This window comes from Pogonomyrmex barbatus, unplaced genomic scaffold, assembly GCF_055798465.1.
Source record: "Pogonomyrmex barbatus isolate J1 unplaced genomic scaffold, ASM5579846v1 scaffold17, whole genome shotgun sequence".
NCBI lineage: Eukaryota > Metazoa > Arthropoda > Insecta > Hymenoptera > Formicidae > Pogonomyrmex > Pogonomyrmex barbatus.
Genome location: NW_028297113.1, coordinates 6,151,266 through 6,166,103, shown reverse-complemented (window position 1 = coordinate 6,166,103; position 14,838 = coordinate 6,151,266). Strand labels below are relative to the sequence as shown.

The 14,838-nt window shown below is 41.6% G+C and overlaps 1 protein-coding gene across 1 annotated transcript in view; it reads right to left on the bottom strand.

Annotated features, from left to right (window-relative positions):
• The window catches only part of LOC105432163 (uncharacterized), a 138,310-nt gene extending 123,794 nt beyond the window's left edge, over nt 1–14,516 (bottom strand). Inside the window, exons 1-2 of the mRNA XM_089074443.1 lie at nt 14,031–14,516; nt 5,477–5,533 (exon numbers count right to left, since the gene is read on the bottom strand). The gene's annotated coding sequence lies outside the window, so the exon portion shown is untranslated. The remainder of the gene's footprint in view (nt 1–5,476; nt 5,534–14,030) is intronic.
• Between the last annotated feature and the right edge of the window lie 322 nt (nt 14,517–14,838).

The following is a 14,838-nucleotide window of genomic DNA, read 5'->3' as shown; positions in this document are numbered from 1 at the left end:
CCGTTCGATTATTTCATTCACATTATACATATCACCCGACACCAGCAAAGTTATTCAAATCATGTATATTATTATTATTATTATATAGATTTATCCCAGCCACGCGTGTTCGCTAAATAATTTACATTATTTAACAGAAATTGCTTTACATCTATAATTAATTCACTCAGATATTATTAACACTAATCACTCTATTTCACATATTCCGCATGAAGTAAATTAAACTCATGAAAAACAAAAGTATTCAAAAAGCTTTCAAATGCTAATAATTTAAAAAAATGTATATTCTGTGATCTTAGTTTTTGCCATTCTTCAAATCTATATTCGAGCATCTTAACTCACTCCCAGCTACAACGATACAAATTTCATCTAAATGTTACTCCTCGTGATTAATCGGCATTAAATCAAATATATTCAACAATAATTAATCGATAAATGCAGAAACGCTTTGAGAATGTTTCGGTTGATCGAATTCATTTCGCTCCAAATAGAATGTCGCGGTGCGATATATTTCTCCTCGTGCACCGGGCATGGCGATGCATCACGAGTCACGATTCTGCTCATGCCTGCACGTAGCGTCCGGCGAGCATTCAGCAGCATTCGGCGACCTCGATGATCCAGTTCAAGGCTAAATCCTTTCGAGAGAAACACTAAATATACGCGGCGTAGTTGAACCGAAGGCCGATGGCGACCCCGCCGCTAAGCCCCGGCTGTGCTCCCCGTCTTAACGCGCGCCGGTTTCGTTCGTTAAAGCTCACTCGGGAATTTATAGGTGCACCGTAAACTCCCCTGGAAACGGGTATCCTTCCGAGAATTATGAAGAGGACGCGAAACGAGGCAGGATCCAACGTTTATCCCCGAGGAGTTCCGCGAGCGCGGAATAGAGGACACGATGTTCCCACATTTTCCCTCGCTCGGCTGTTACACGAGGCTGGCTCGCACGTGGCGCGGCCTCGCAACATGGACGTGCAACGGCGACGACGCAACATCCGCATCGCGGATCGCGTTTTGCTCGTCGCAACGTCGCCGGTTACGATTCTCCTTTTGCGACCTCCCGACCACGTTATTCCCGCGGAGGCGGCATTACGGCCGTACTTTTTTTATGTACGAATCCCATGAAGGCTCGTAACTCGCGCCGCTCGATAACGCCCGGTTGCGTCATCAACGAAAAGATGAAACTCCCCTCTCTCTCCCGCCCCCCTCCGCTCTCCGTGTCCGGGGGAAGATAGTAAGATACACGATCGCCGAATATTGTTCCTCGTCGCGCGCGATCGTATTACGTCACAATTTTGTGCCGCGCCGGACGAACGGAGAATTTTAATAAATGTCGCGGGAAAACGTAATTTTCAATCTCACAGTGGTTACCGCGTTTTGCATTTGTACAATTGCGCTGTTTTGCGTAACTTAATTACGTGCGCGATATTAATTTGAATAAATGCCTAGAATATATATATATATATATATATATATATATATATATATACATTCCCGCGACGCAGAAAGCGTAAACGAATAGAGCAGGAAATTCATTATTAAAATATATTATGCGTACATTAAATATTGGATATAATAAAACGTATAATTTCGTCTCTGAAGATTTAATTAATCCGGCGACATTGTTTCCGCTAGAGTTTCATAACTTAATATTATTTTATAAGTTTCTCGTCCGTTTCATTAAAAAAAAAAAAAAAAAAATCAGTTTTTTCTATTTGAAAAAATTCCACCAAGTATTCCGTATTATTTCTAGGTTGTATACCAGGACTGAAGCGTTTTACAGATAATCGAGTTGCGATTCGCAGCGAATTCAGAAGTACATCGCGCAGCCGTAGCCATTGAAATCGCAAGGGGGGAGGAGGGGGGGGGGATCGCTACGCAATCTATCGTTTCAGCAGGTGCATTCTATTAGGCATCCCCGCGTATACGATTCGCGAATAAAAAGCTTGTACGTTCGTGCTCGCTAAGCTCTCGCAAATGCGCCGCTCTTCACCGCGCATAAAACACACGCGCGGCACGCGCGCGCATTTCAATGATCAGCCGCGCGGCGCGTTCTCGTTCATTAAGAACATTTCATTTCTTTTGCACGACCGTCTATTATTTTCCCCGTCTGCATCAAGCTTTGCCTCGGCTGAGGCCCCGAGCGATGTGCAGCGATGTGCGCCGCATAGAAAACATTCCAACGCGAAGATTGCACTCGCAATCCGACACCAAGGCTGCGTCTGCAACCCTATCCAAACGCGAGTGCTTTCATCTCGTTGGCGTTTAAATAAATTTCAGATTCAAGGATCGGCATTATGAACAGCTCATAATTTCCCCTTTTATATTGCTCTTTGATATGCACCAAGTAATTTCTATTTTCTTTCTCAAAGACCGACTACTACAGATAAACCTGTTAAATACCTGTTACCTGTTAAAAACCTGTTAAAAGATTGCTTTTATTCTTTATGTAGATAATTTTTATCTTTTTTTTTTGTGTGTGAGATTAAAAGAGATTTATTTTTGACGTTATTTACGACCACTGAATACGAAAACTGCGATGACGGAGTGACGGAATTTTGGAGATGCTCCAAATACGTTCTTTGTTTTGATATTGCCGATGCGCCGCGTATAAGAAAACTAATAACTCATTTTGATCGAGCATAGCTTTGCTAAATAATGATATCCTCAATTTATCTTCAGAGTGGAAATTAAAAATTCTTGTAACATGTTGTAATAACGTGCGTAACGTACAAGGGAGATATTTTTAAAAACGTAATCAAATGTCAAAATATAAACACATATTATGTTTGTATTTCATAAATTTAATTATTTTTATCTCATAAATTTAAGCTATCTGCTATCTATTGTCATTTGGAAATGATGAATTGCAACAATATATCTTTATTGTCTAAATTAAAAATTTATATTTGTTTGAAATGAATGTGACAGATGTCAATTGTCATTAAAAACTTATCACTTTATTTCTCGCATGAGTTCGGATAATATCGATTTATAATTTTAAAAAATAGATAAAGATTTTATGTATTCTTCATTTAGATTTTGATAAATTCTCTCTCTCTCTCTCTCTCTCTCTCTCTCTCTCTCTCTCTCTCTCTCTCTCTCTCTCTTTAAATTTAATCAAAATATTCGCATATACATTCATTTATTTTCAAATAACAATTATATATTTATATTTAATCGTTTTTTTAATTTACTTCGCTATGTATCGCACTCTTCATAATAAAAAAAAAATATTTTTATAAATCAGTATTCTCATGCTAAATATGTAAAATGTGATTTACATACAAAACTTTCTCCACGCACGTATATTTGTCATGAAAATGACGTGCATTTTTGAATAAGACATTTCCCCACAAGATATAAATGTCTTAGAAAATGGAAATATTTTCAGAAAATTTCCGTTTCGCTGCAACCGAAAAGTAAATCTATGTGCAAGATGTATATGGGAGAATGCTTTATTTCAAAATAATAGAAAGTCCATGGAGGAGATTACGGTATGCATGATATATCGTACTACGCATGAAGTGAAATCAGAGTAGAAAAGTCGCCGATTTTTTTTTTACTTTTTATTTCAACTGCTTAACGAGCGTAGAAATACTTTTTGCGGCGTCCTCTCCAAAGTTAATAATCTCGAAAATCAAGGACGCGCGACTGCTATTGTTGCGAAAATACGAGAGTGCCGGGCGCCATTTTCGCGAGAAAAATTGTTACATATGGCGTAAGCTTTTCCCGAGAAGACGCATGAATATTACTCAAAACTTTTCTCTTTCCGCGTGCGACTAAGTACATTAAGAAAGTCATGATGTAATGCACGAGGCGAGTCGCGGAGGAGCAAGAGGACAATTGAAATTGATTACCGAGACAAAATTCGGTCCAGATTCATTGTCCGAATTTTTTTTTTTTTTTTTTTTTTTTTATGTCGAATATATTCGTAAGGCACGGTCGCGATCATCTCGGGCTCTCCGCAAGATGAGCCGGTGATAATTTGCAAAAAATTTACAAATACTGTTTGCGAGACGATCCATTCTCCTTGCAAGATTATACTCTTCACGTCGGTTCAGGAGAATGAGAAACGTAATAAATTTCTAGGAGCTGGCAGCCGCGATTTCCGAGAAGCGATGGTCGTGTTACCGCTCAGTATTGCAGACCCGCGCGATTGCATCCGCGCCAGCCACGATCGATATATTTTTCCCACGATACGTCGAAAGCGCCGGCAAAGGAAAGAGAGAAAGGGCGAAAGGGAGAAAAAAGCAATTACCACACGCGGAGAAAATGCTGGGCTCTCTCTCTCTCTCTCTCCCCGAATCGCGGACTACTACCGGCATTATCCGTCTTATCTGTTATGAAATATTGTTTTCCCGTACGAGACGGAGCCTCGTGGATGATTACGAATTTCTTTCAACGACTCCGCTTACGCGTAATCATCGTTTCTTGGTTCGCCCTTATCGGGCGGCGCGTCGTTTGACATCTAATCATCGGAAGTGACCGAGAGAAGCTCGCGATCCCTGACCCTAAACTTCGTAATGTATTTTTCAAGATGCCTGTTCTTATGCTTGTGAATACTCGTGATTCTTCCGTGATAGACTTAAAAATTGACGTCTTTACATTGTCTTTACAAGAGATATACATCGATATTTATTATCTTCTTTAAAGTATCATCGACGTATCAGTATCTTCTTTAATGTATTATTATTATAATTAATTATCAATTTATTTTCTATATAGAAAACGGATTATTGGAAAAATTAATAGCGGCGTAAGTCTCGTAAAGGTTAAGTCGCAGTTTCAATATACATTTATATACGGTTACCCATGCATATGTATTTTCTTCTATATTTATATACGTATAAGAAAAAATTCAATATCCTTACTCTCTTCCATTTTATTACCATAATTTTATTGACACACACACACACACACACACACACACACACACGCGCGCGCGCGCGCGCGCGCGCGCGCGCGTATGACATACGTTGTGCTATTAATAAAAGAAAAAAAAAAAAAAAAAAAAAAAAAAAGATTAGATCCTCTATATTTACAAAGTCATATTTTCTGCATATTTTTCGTTATAATATTAAATTCCTTTTCTTTAACCTCGCCAAGTTCAGAACTAATAATAAACAACGCTCGCAACATCCCTGCACGCTTGTTCTATACCTAGAGCGGATTGGGAAATCGTTTCTCGATGCGCAATACGGGTGCACACGTTGAAACGTGCGAACCGGCCATTTAGTTTGACCCAATGACCCGCAATTAACGCATACACGTGAATCGTAACGAGCATAGGTGTCAGTCACCCGGCCTGATCTCTTGTTGACATTCAAGCGTAAAGTGACGGGGGTTCCATCTAATCGTCTTGCCGCGTAAAAAGGCTCGCTGAGATTTGAGAGATCGCGCAAACCAGCTCAGATTACACGGTATGAATTAATTAGTTATATTAATCAGAAAACTTTTGCGAGATATAAAAATCTCTTACCTTAACTGTGCCGCGCAATCGTAGTAGCTTCCATGCTTGATCCGGGGATAGATCGTTCTGCAACGTAAAAGAAAGAAAGACCAAATATAAAAATCTGTTAATTAAATTCATCAAAATTGCTTGTTCATTTTTCATTTGTTCGTTTTTTATTAGGAAAAAAAATGTAATGACATTCTTCGGAGGAAACGTAATGATATAGGATGCATCACGAGAAGATACAGTCCGATTAGCATCTCTTGACAGAGATTAGAATTCCACAATTGTGTATCCTGAGTAACGCTAAATCCGCAACTTTTATTTAACTTTAATTATATTATAAAACTCATCAAAGACCATCTCTTCTTTCAATTTTGATAAAAAAATTTGAAAGCAGAGCAACTTGAAATTTCAGCATAAAAACGACGATAATTCGAAAAGAACGCATTTTCTATATTCATATCAATTTTTCTCCTTGTTTTTTGATCCCCAATCACTTCCCAAATGATTAACTTTCACTTTTGAAACACCCTATATATAAGTCGACGTCATCTCCATTCGCTATAATGTTACGCAGCACGTTTACATGTCGTCAGATGATCGATATAGGTGTTAAGGCAAGGTGGCGGGAGAAATAATAATCCGCTGAGGGACCGCGCCGTCGTGGAGGCGCGCTCCGCCCAAAGTCGCTGCTAAAAATAAACGCGCGCGTTTGGTTAAACGGGGCATTTGTTTATACACGCGAAAGCATCTGCCCGCAGTCAGTCACCTATTTCTGTAGTAGCGTTCGCCACGACTGGGCGCGAGGGGTGTCGGGTGTCATGGGGGTTTGCGTAACCGGCACACTCGCGGCCATATTCTTTTTTTTTTTCTTTTTTTTCTTTTTTTTCGATTCGGCGACGTGTAAATCATGACTTAAGCATCGGAGAAATCGTCGCCTCCTAGGTGAGTGCTCGCGATTAAAAGCGCTCGTCGAGCCGAGGAGGAGCGGCGCTCGAACCGCTGCCATCGAGCGACACGGCAATAATGTAATGGGGGAGTTTAATGGCCGTCACTGTGAGCAACGTGCACTGTCGTACGTGCAATAACAATTAGCGACGGAGGGTAACAGATGTTGGCCGCGGGGCTCTCGCGCGCAACCAAGGGCAGTTCAGGGGGAGGGTTCCGGCGGGGCGGCCTTTTTGTTCTCCCACGACGGCGGGACATTTTGCAAAGGCTCCATTTGTCGGCTCGTTAAACGAAAACGCGTTACACACGCCGCGACGAATTACACTTGGATCTCGATATAATGCGATATGCGCGCGAGAAGCAGGCATAAATGCGGCAGGCGGCCGTGAACGAGCCGATAAATATAATCATTCGATCTACATTAATTCTCTGCGGTTTTACATGAAGTGTGTAATTACATAGTGCGCGGAGCAATATATAATTACAAAACTTACTTTTAACTCAATGAAGGCACTTTAGAGAAATATTTTTAGCTGTTTTTGTTAATGTTAAATCTTATAGTTTTAATTTACTAAAATTTATGTTATTAATGTGATTAAAAATCAGAAACGCGTATTTGAGGGATTTTTTGATAAGGGTGACATTATATCAAAATGAGATTTAATATAAGGTGCTATTTTTAGCTCAGAAAATATTTTCGAAGGCCGAGATACCGATTATGCGCGACACTCAAGTAAATATTGGTCAAATACATGCTGCACCTACTAAACAATTAAGTTCCACGCGAACTGGGTGTGGTAAGACACGTCGCATTGCGTACAATAGATGGGGATTCAATGGCGCATAATAATAGCAACGAGAAAAATCAATGGCGCGTAATACACATTTATCATGGTCATGTCACATCGCATACCGGATGCATAGGGTACTCCAGCACTGACAGTACAATCAAAAAGAGAATGATTCCTCCGTAAAAGAACAAATGAAAAAATAAATAATGAAATTTAAATGTAATTAAAATGTATACTAGAAGTTGGAAAGAAATATTGTTTTGTAAAATATTCACTTTACTTAAATAAATCAGTCGAGCTAAAACACACAGCTTGTTTTCAGAAATAATACGTGGAATTTTTTATAAACTTGGAATTTTTTAAAATTTGGAATCTCCTGTATATATCATACTTTATCTTATACAAGAAATTGCTTTAAACTAACTATTTAGAGACTAAAAATCTGCATATAAGTAAGGGAAAAATTATGCAGATTTTATACGAAATTGTAAAAACAAGGAAGAATCCGAGAATCTCTCCCTCCCCCCCCTCTCTCTCTCTCTCTCTCTCTCTCTCTCTCTCCAAGACGCATCGTTATCACCGAGTGCGCTTGAAGCAACCTCGCCGTACTATTTATCTCCGCGAGGGAAATAAATCGAGGTTTCTAGCGACCGAAGAAATTCCGAAACCCTTAATTAAACGAGTAGACGGCTTTAAATTGTTGATTCGGAAATTTGCATCGTGTACGACGCGCTCCCGTTGTTCCTTCGGGGCAAACACCCGCCCCGAAGAAAACACACAGCGGGAAAAGTGACGGGAACGACGACGGTGTGCGTGCGAAAGCCGACGCGGAGAAAGGTGCCGCGATCGGCGTCGGCGGAGGATATCGATCACGAAACATTTGCATGGAAATTTCTTGCGGCGGCGAATACTGCCGGTTATATTTCTTCCTACGACCGGAAACGGTTGATTCGGTTCGCTCGTCTAAGATTTCGCTCGGAGAGATCAATCTCGTGGATCAAAATGGTCGATGGATACAAATTACCCCCTTTCATCTTATGTAAAGGTCTTATCAACTGTTTCATATACGTACAGTCGATCGCATAGAACGAAAAGAAAGCAAAAAAAGAGAGAAAGAGGGGGGGGGAAGGAGAGAGAATATAAAGATAAAAATATTTCGTACATATTAATAATTTATTGTGATTGTTGATTATATGTGTCCATGCTACATATGCCTATGATAATTCTTAATGAAACTGCATTCACATTTTTTCATTATCTTTTTATCTGCAATCAAAAATACGGTCTGCTTCTTAAAGATTTGATAGGAAAAGTTGATTTTATGGAATCGGCTAATTAATCGACGTGAGACGCATTGAGCGGACGAAAAATTAATTAAGCTCCATTGAAAAGGGTGATGAGACAAAGGCGAATCTCTAATCTAAAGAAACGTTCCTTTGACAGATTCTTTTCTCCCTCATCGCACGCGCGCACACGCGCGAATTTAGGACAGTTAATTAAGGCAAAACCCCTGACAGCGTTCAGTGTTTCGCAGTGAGTTTGTACAGACTCACAAAGCTTGTGGTCTGTGAGGTAAAGCAAAATTAACCCTTAATCTTTCCCTTCACGAGAGAGAGAGGGGGGGGGGATGGAGCTTTAATACGAAGAGAAATTTCAATTTCCAGTTAATTAGTTTTTCGTTAGAAACTATTATTAATTAAATCAAATATGTAACTTCGCATTAAATTTCGATGAAAATTCCGGATAATTCTTTCATTGCCGGGCCGAAATAACGCGGGTCAATAATAGTTAACGCCGAGATCCAATTATCTTTTACAGCGCAAAGACGATAAAACGGAGTTAGGTATGGCATAGGCAGGCGTATCGTTTAGACGATGGTCTCGACGACGAATTAACTCTTTCAGATCTCTCTTACGTGCTTACGTCATTCTCAATCTGCCACTCTCGGTCAGAGGCACACGCATGCCCGCACGCACACGAATACACGCGTTTGACACGTTGCGTCGGGAGGGACTTTTACCAGCGTCGCTATGAATAATCCGAGTGAATCGGGTCATGTTCAATGTTTTTACGTTTCTTTTGCAGGGATGTTACGAGGGGCGACGTTTGCGCAACACTCGTGGAATACGAAAATATCCCAAGCGCGTATTCCCCCTTTTTCGAGATAATTCTACCGTCCCACTATTTCAAATGAAATATCGTACGCGCAAAATATTTCGAACAATTTCAAAATAGGGTTTAACGCACGCGTGTCGCGTCAAAAATTGCGCGTGTTCAAAACAGTGTTCATCAATCCTTGTCCCTTGTGTGTATTTTCCATCTACCGAAATAGGTTGTATAAAATGTTCATTAATTATCATTGCCCCCTCATCGCGGATTCCTATCTCGCATTCCTATTAAACTATTTCGAATTCAGCTGCTGCGGATTTATGGATAGGGGAGAATCGAGTAATGCAGGGATAGGGGATAATATGGGGTACTTCTCTTCGTACCTCTCGGGCTACGAGAGTTGCCTCCATCTGTGACTTTTGTAGAACTTTCACGGAACTCGAAAGAGACACCACAGTTGGCAACTTCATTGTCCCTTCTATAGTGATGTTAACGAATCACCTTTTCTGTACTACGTCCCTACCATTTCCTACTTCAATTTATTTCTCAACTCTTCTATTATCAGAAATGATTAAAACTTATTTAAAAAAAAAAAAAAAAACTTATTTCTAAAAATTATAAATTGTTAAGAATAAATCGTATATGAATATATACGAATAAATATATATAAAATAGATTAAGCTTAAATACATCTTTTTCCAGTATTCTCCTTATTCGAAAAAAAATCCTTATCAAAGTAATAACAACGATATTACGCGTTTAATTGTTCTGTATACGTACTTTCTCTCTTAATTTAATAACCTGATTCAAATAAGATTAATTCCTCAAGCGTGATACTCATCTTTCATTCGTGAGAAAACCTTCGTATAAGGTAAAGATAAGATCAATCACGTAAGATACGCTGACATAAAGTCAACCGAGAGCGCATCTAAAAAAAAAAAAAAAAAAAAATCCACGTAGAACAATAAAATTTTATCTCTGTGTAGTCGTTCACGCGAGAGATAATGGTCGATATTCGACTGGATCGTGCGCAAAAAATAACGAGGCGCAACAAATCGAGATGCTATTTCGCGTTACGCGTTACTCCGCGATACTTCGCCTCTTTCGGACGAGATCTTTCCGGGGCGCAAGGCGAACGTGTGAACGCCGAAACCTTTTATGACGGCTCGATTATGGGGGATTACGAGATTACGTCGCGCGAGTATTTAAAAATCCGAGTGTGCAAATCCCGGCGAACATCTGCGTCTTCGCGACCCTTCCGCGCTCTCTTTCGTCACGCACGAAACGTACGTACGTGTGTGTCTGTCTGTCTCCTCTTTTTCTCTCTTCCACTTCTTCTCGTCCTCCTCCCTCCTCTCTGTCACGCTTTCAGGCTCGTTGGCTTTCCTTTGTTCCCGTGGTGAAGCGAAGTGACCGAAGGAGAGAAACATGAATACGAGCCGTCGCAAATGAATCGAGCTTGCGCTTGTGCGTCCCGAGTCTAATTTTAAGCCACGACCGTAACCTGTTCGCTTACGATCTCCTTTATTTCTTCCAGTTGCGCAAGCAACCCCGAGAAGGAAGAAAAAAACATTAGCGTTGACTGCGCGCGGACTGATGTGAAAAAAACCGCGACGAGAAAAAGATTCCTTCGTTCTCGTTTGCGCATCGTCGTATTGAATTTAGAACGGCGACGTGACTCTTCCTCTCTCTTTTTTCCCCATCGTGAAACAATCTATAGTGTTATAAATGTCGAAAACTGTTCGGCGAAAATTTGTAAAATGGGGAAACCCTTCGTGCGACAGATAAGATATAGCTATACGAAATTATGACCAGAACACAATCAAAATTTTGCTGAAAAAGTGATGCATCAAATTTAATAAAAAATAATCTTGTTAATTTAATATTGAGATAATAAAATAAATATATACTTATCAAAACAAATTATACATATTTATCTCATTATGCATAATTAACAAGATTACACTAGTTTCACAAAAAAAATTTTTCTTAATCATTTTGGAAGTCACGTGCTGGAAAAATTTGACTCGCCTAGTCTTGAGCGTATAAAAATCGATAAGACACTCCTTTTTAAATAATTTATTCCTGTAAACTAGCGTTATTTTCGCTGTTGACGTGTCGAGTTTAATCGAAAATGACACTAGTTTAGAGGAATAAATTATCTTTTCCCTAATTAAAATTTTACCCTTGTAAACACGGGGAGACAATCGATTTGAGCAATTCGATCGTGAAGTTAACATGGTGGATGATTGACGGCGACGATGAGAGCATCGCCACGATACGCTGGATTTACCGCGATATTCGACGCAGATGCGGACGAATGACGCGTAACGGAAGGAAAACGAAATTCATCTAGGAGCACCTTTGCGAATGATATCATTCACCTACGCATCGAGTGTCGTCGACGTCCGCAGCATCGATGCGTAGAACGCGAGAGTCGCACCGCCCGAGCAAAAGGCGTGATTCACGTCGTCATTATGGATCACCGAGGTAATTGCGTTACGTAAGTCGAGACTGGATTACGACTGGCTCTCCGTCTCTCTCTTTCTCTCTTTCGCTTCTCTTTCGCACTATCTCGAGGCGGTAGCGTATCGAAAGCAATCCAATCGTCGTCGCCGCGGAAGAGAACGTTCACTTCTCGCTCTCGCAGCTCGTAATCATCAAAAATAGCAGCATTCGAACAAACCTACGATACACATGTCGCCGATGTATCGCGATGTAACTACGACACATACTCGATCTACTGTAATCAGATTCGTCTCGGTTTACTGGAATGCGCGAATTTGACGGAACTCCATCGCGTGAAAAAACAGATCCACATTCGATGGCGACGTCGACGAGTCGTATATTTCTGAATTTTTATAAATAAATTGACAAAAACGAGATTTCTCGTTTCCTGGAGAGAAATTTGAAATTCTTGTTGACAAATCTAAAAATTTGGTCGGATTTTGAAAATAATTTTATCATATGTAGAATATCTAAATGTAATAACAGTGCAACAATTTTTGATCTTTCAGCGATCAATTTGAACGTCGTACATAATAATTGTGTAGGCTCAACAAAATTACATTCTGACCTATATCTGGCTAAATTTTTTTAAATTCGCCGGCAGAAGTGTTCTTTGCGTGTTCCTTCGTGTCCGCTGTAATTAGACTTCAAAATTGCGAGGGACAGAAGTGCAGAATCTTCCATTTGTCACAGGAAGCTTTTTATCGTGGTGTAATACGCGTTTTATGCTTAACTGAACTAGAGAAGGTAATTTAACAGAAGATCGTAACGGGGTGTCGCAGTAGCGGAGCACTTTGTGCTCTCCTGTAAATAGAGACAGTTAATGAAACGCGTTTATTTCGAGATCCGTATCGAGGCGATATTGCCTTCACTAAGGCACGAGTCGTAAATGATAAACGGGCATAGCGCATGAACGTCTGAAACGTCGCGAGCAAACCTGCGATGGAAACGCAGTATCGAGCGATCATTGACAGCCGCACTTCTGCACTCGATTCCAGAATAAATCGCATCCGCGTTTCGTGACGTTCGGAAACGCGTTCACGAAGTTTCGGACACTTCGGCATTCCGTATTCTCGCCATACGGCTAACGTTTTAATCCGAACACTGCACCGTTTCGCGTTGCACAACTTCAATCGTGTCAGTTTCACGACTTTGTTCAAATGAGTCGTCTGTCAAATGAGGACGCAAGTACGTATTTAATTAAGTAAGTATTTAATTAAATTCAAAGATCTAATTTTGCATGGTTGTTTCCAAAGGGCCGCGTCGTTAAGATAAAACTCCAATTTTGAATTCGAATAGAAACGCAATGGTTCGAATGCGGAAGGTCGCGCTTAGTTTAAAAATGCTTGTTTACTTGCGAAATATCTTATCTGCTCATTTGCATGATGTAACTTCTTTAAACGTTTTTAAAACCAAATTTGATGATTGCCGCTTGATACGACGATACGCTTGAGTAATCGCCTGTCGCATAAATAATTCTATATTAGTTACGATTCTTCAGCTTGCGTTTAAATACGTTTTGTTTTCTTGCCTTTCGTACACATTTTATTTTTTTCTACACTTACTAGATTGTCCCAAAGCATATAATAAATGAATTTATCTGCCGCGCGCAAATCGGTACGAGCAATTACGAGCAACTGCCGGTCAAATCCCGTTTGATTCGAATCGAATCGAATTTGTGTTCCAATTCATGTTCACAGCGTTCGTGATCATCCTTGTAACACCTCCTTTTAACACTTGACAAACAATACAGATGGAATGACCATTGTGAGCATGAATCGGAATACAGTCTTTGAGAGTAAAAACATACGACACGCGCCATTTTGCGAGTCGGGTGATCGAAGTGTTTCTCCGCTCGGCTCCGCGCCGCTCCGCTCGGCTCCACGCCGCTCTGCTCCGCTTCAATCACAGAATCACGCGCGAAGCGGCCAGCCAGTGAGAGCCTTCGATGATTCGAACACGGCTGACGCTGATCGCATTGGCGCGGAGAACACGCTGGGAAAGAAAAGGAGAAAACGCGCGCGCGGCGGAAAGCGCCGCGTCTCGCGCGCGTATCGTCGCCGTCGCCGTCGCCGTCGCCGTCACCGACGACGCTCGTTATTGAGCGGGCCCGAAAACGCGGCGCGCTTTCGTTCGTCGTGCGCGTGTACGTACGGACGAGGACGACGCCTCCTCGGTGCGTCGTCGTCGCGCCGGCGTCGCGCGTCGCCGTTCCTGCTTACCTTTTTTAGCGCGAAAGTCGCGTCTCGCGCCCGAATGACGTTCTGCGCCGGTGATGACGGTTGTGATGATGATGAGAACGACAGCAGTAGTAACAGCAACAACGGCGACAGCAGCGGCAGTGGCAGTGATGCGATAATCCAATATGGCAGCCTACACACATGTCAAAACAAACGCACCAAGCGAGGAGCGGAGCGCGCCGACCGAACGTGCTCCGAGAGAAAATTCGAAATCCGTTCCTTCGATCTTTCCGAGTCCTCCGACGCCGGCACGTGCCGACGCGACGCGTCGCGTCGCGTCAGATCCGTCGGAGCACCACCGTCGTTGTCGTCGTCGTCGTGCGGTACGAATGGTGCGCGAGCGACGTACCAACCGAGCGAGCGAGAGAGAGAGACGAGGGAAGAAAAAGGGGGAGAAGAACGCTGGCCCGAAGCGCGACACGACACACACGCAACGAGCACCCGCCACCGACTGGCAGCGAGACGCGCCGGCCAGCGGAGCGGACGCAGGACGACGAGGAGTGGGGGGAGAAGTCGGCGAGACCTCAGTGGCGCTCACCGACACCAGCGTCCCCGCGCCCTTCATCCTTATTTACGCGCGCACTCCTGCGTATTGATACAGTGTTTTTCATGCTCTTATTATCAAATACATTTCTCGTTTAGTTTTTCGACAGGTGTCTGACCGCATTAGATGTTACGTGTTTTGTATCGTGCGAAGATTTGTAAGAGAAGTATACTCATTTTTATCGCCGAGTGTAACACAGCCTAATCTTATGTTAATTATTGATTGTAAGTAAATGATACTTCAGCC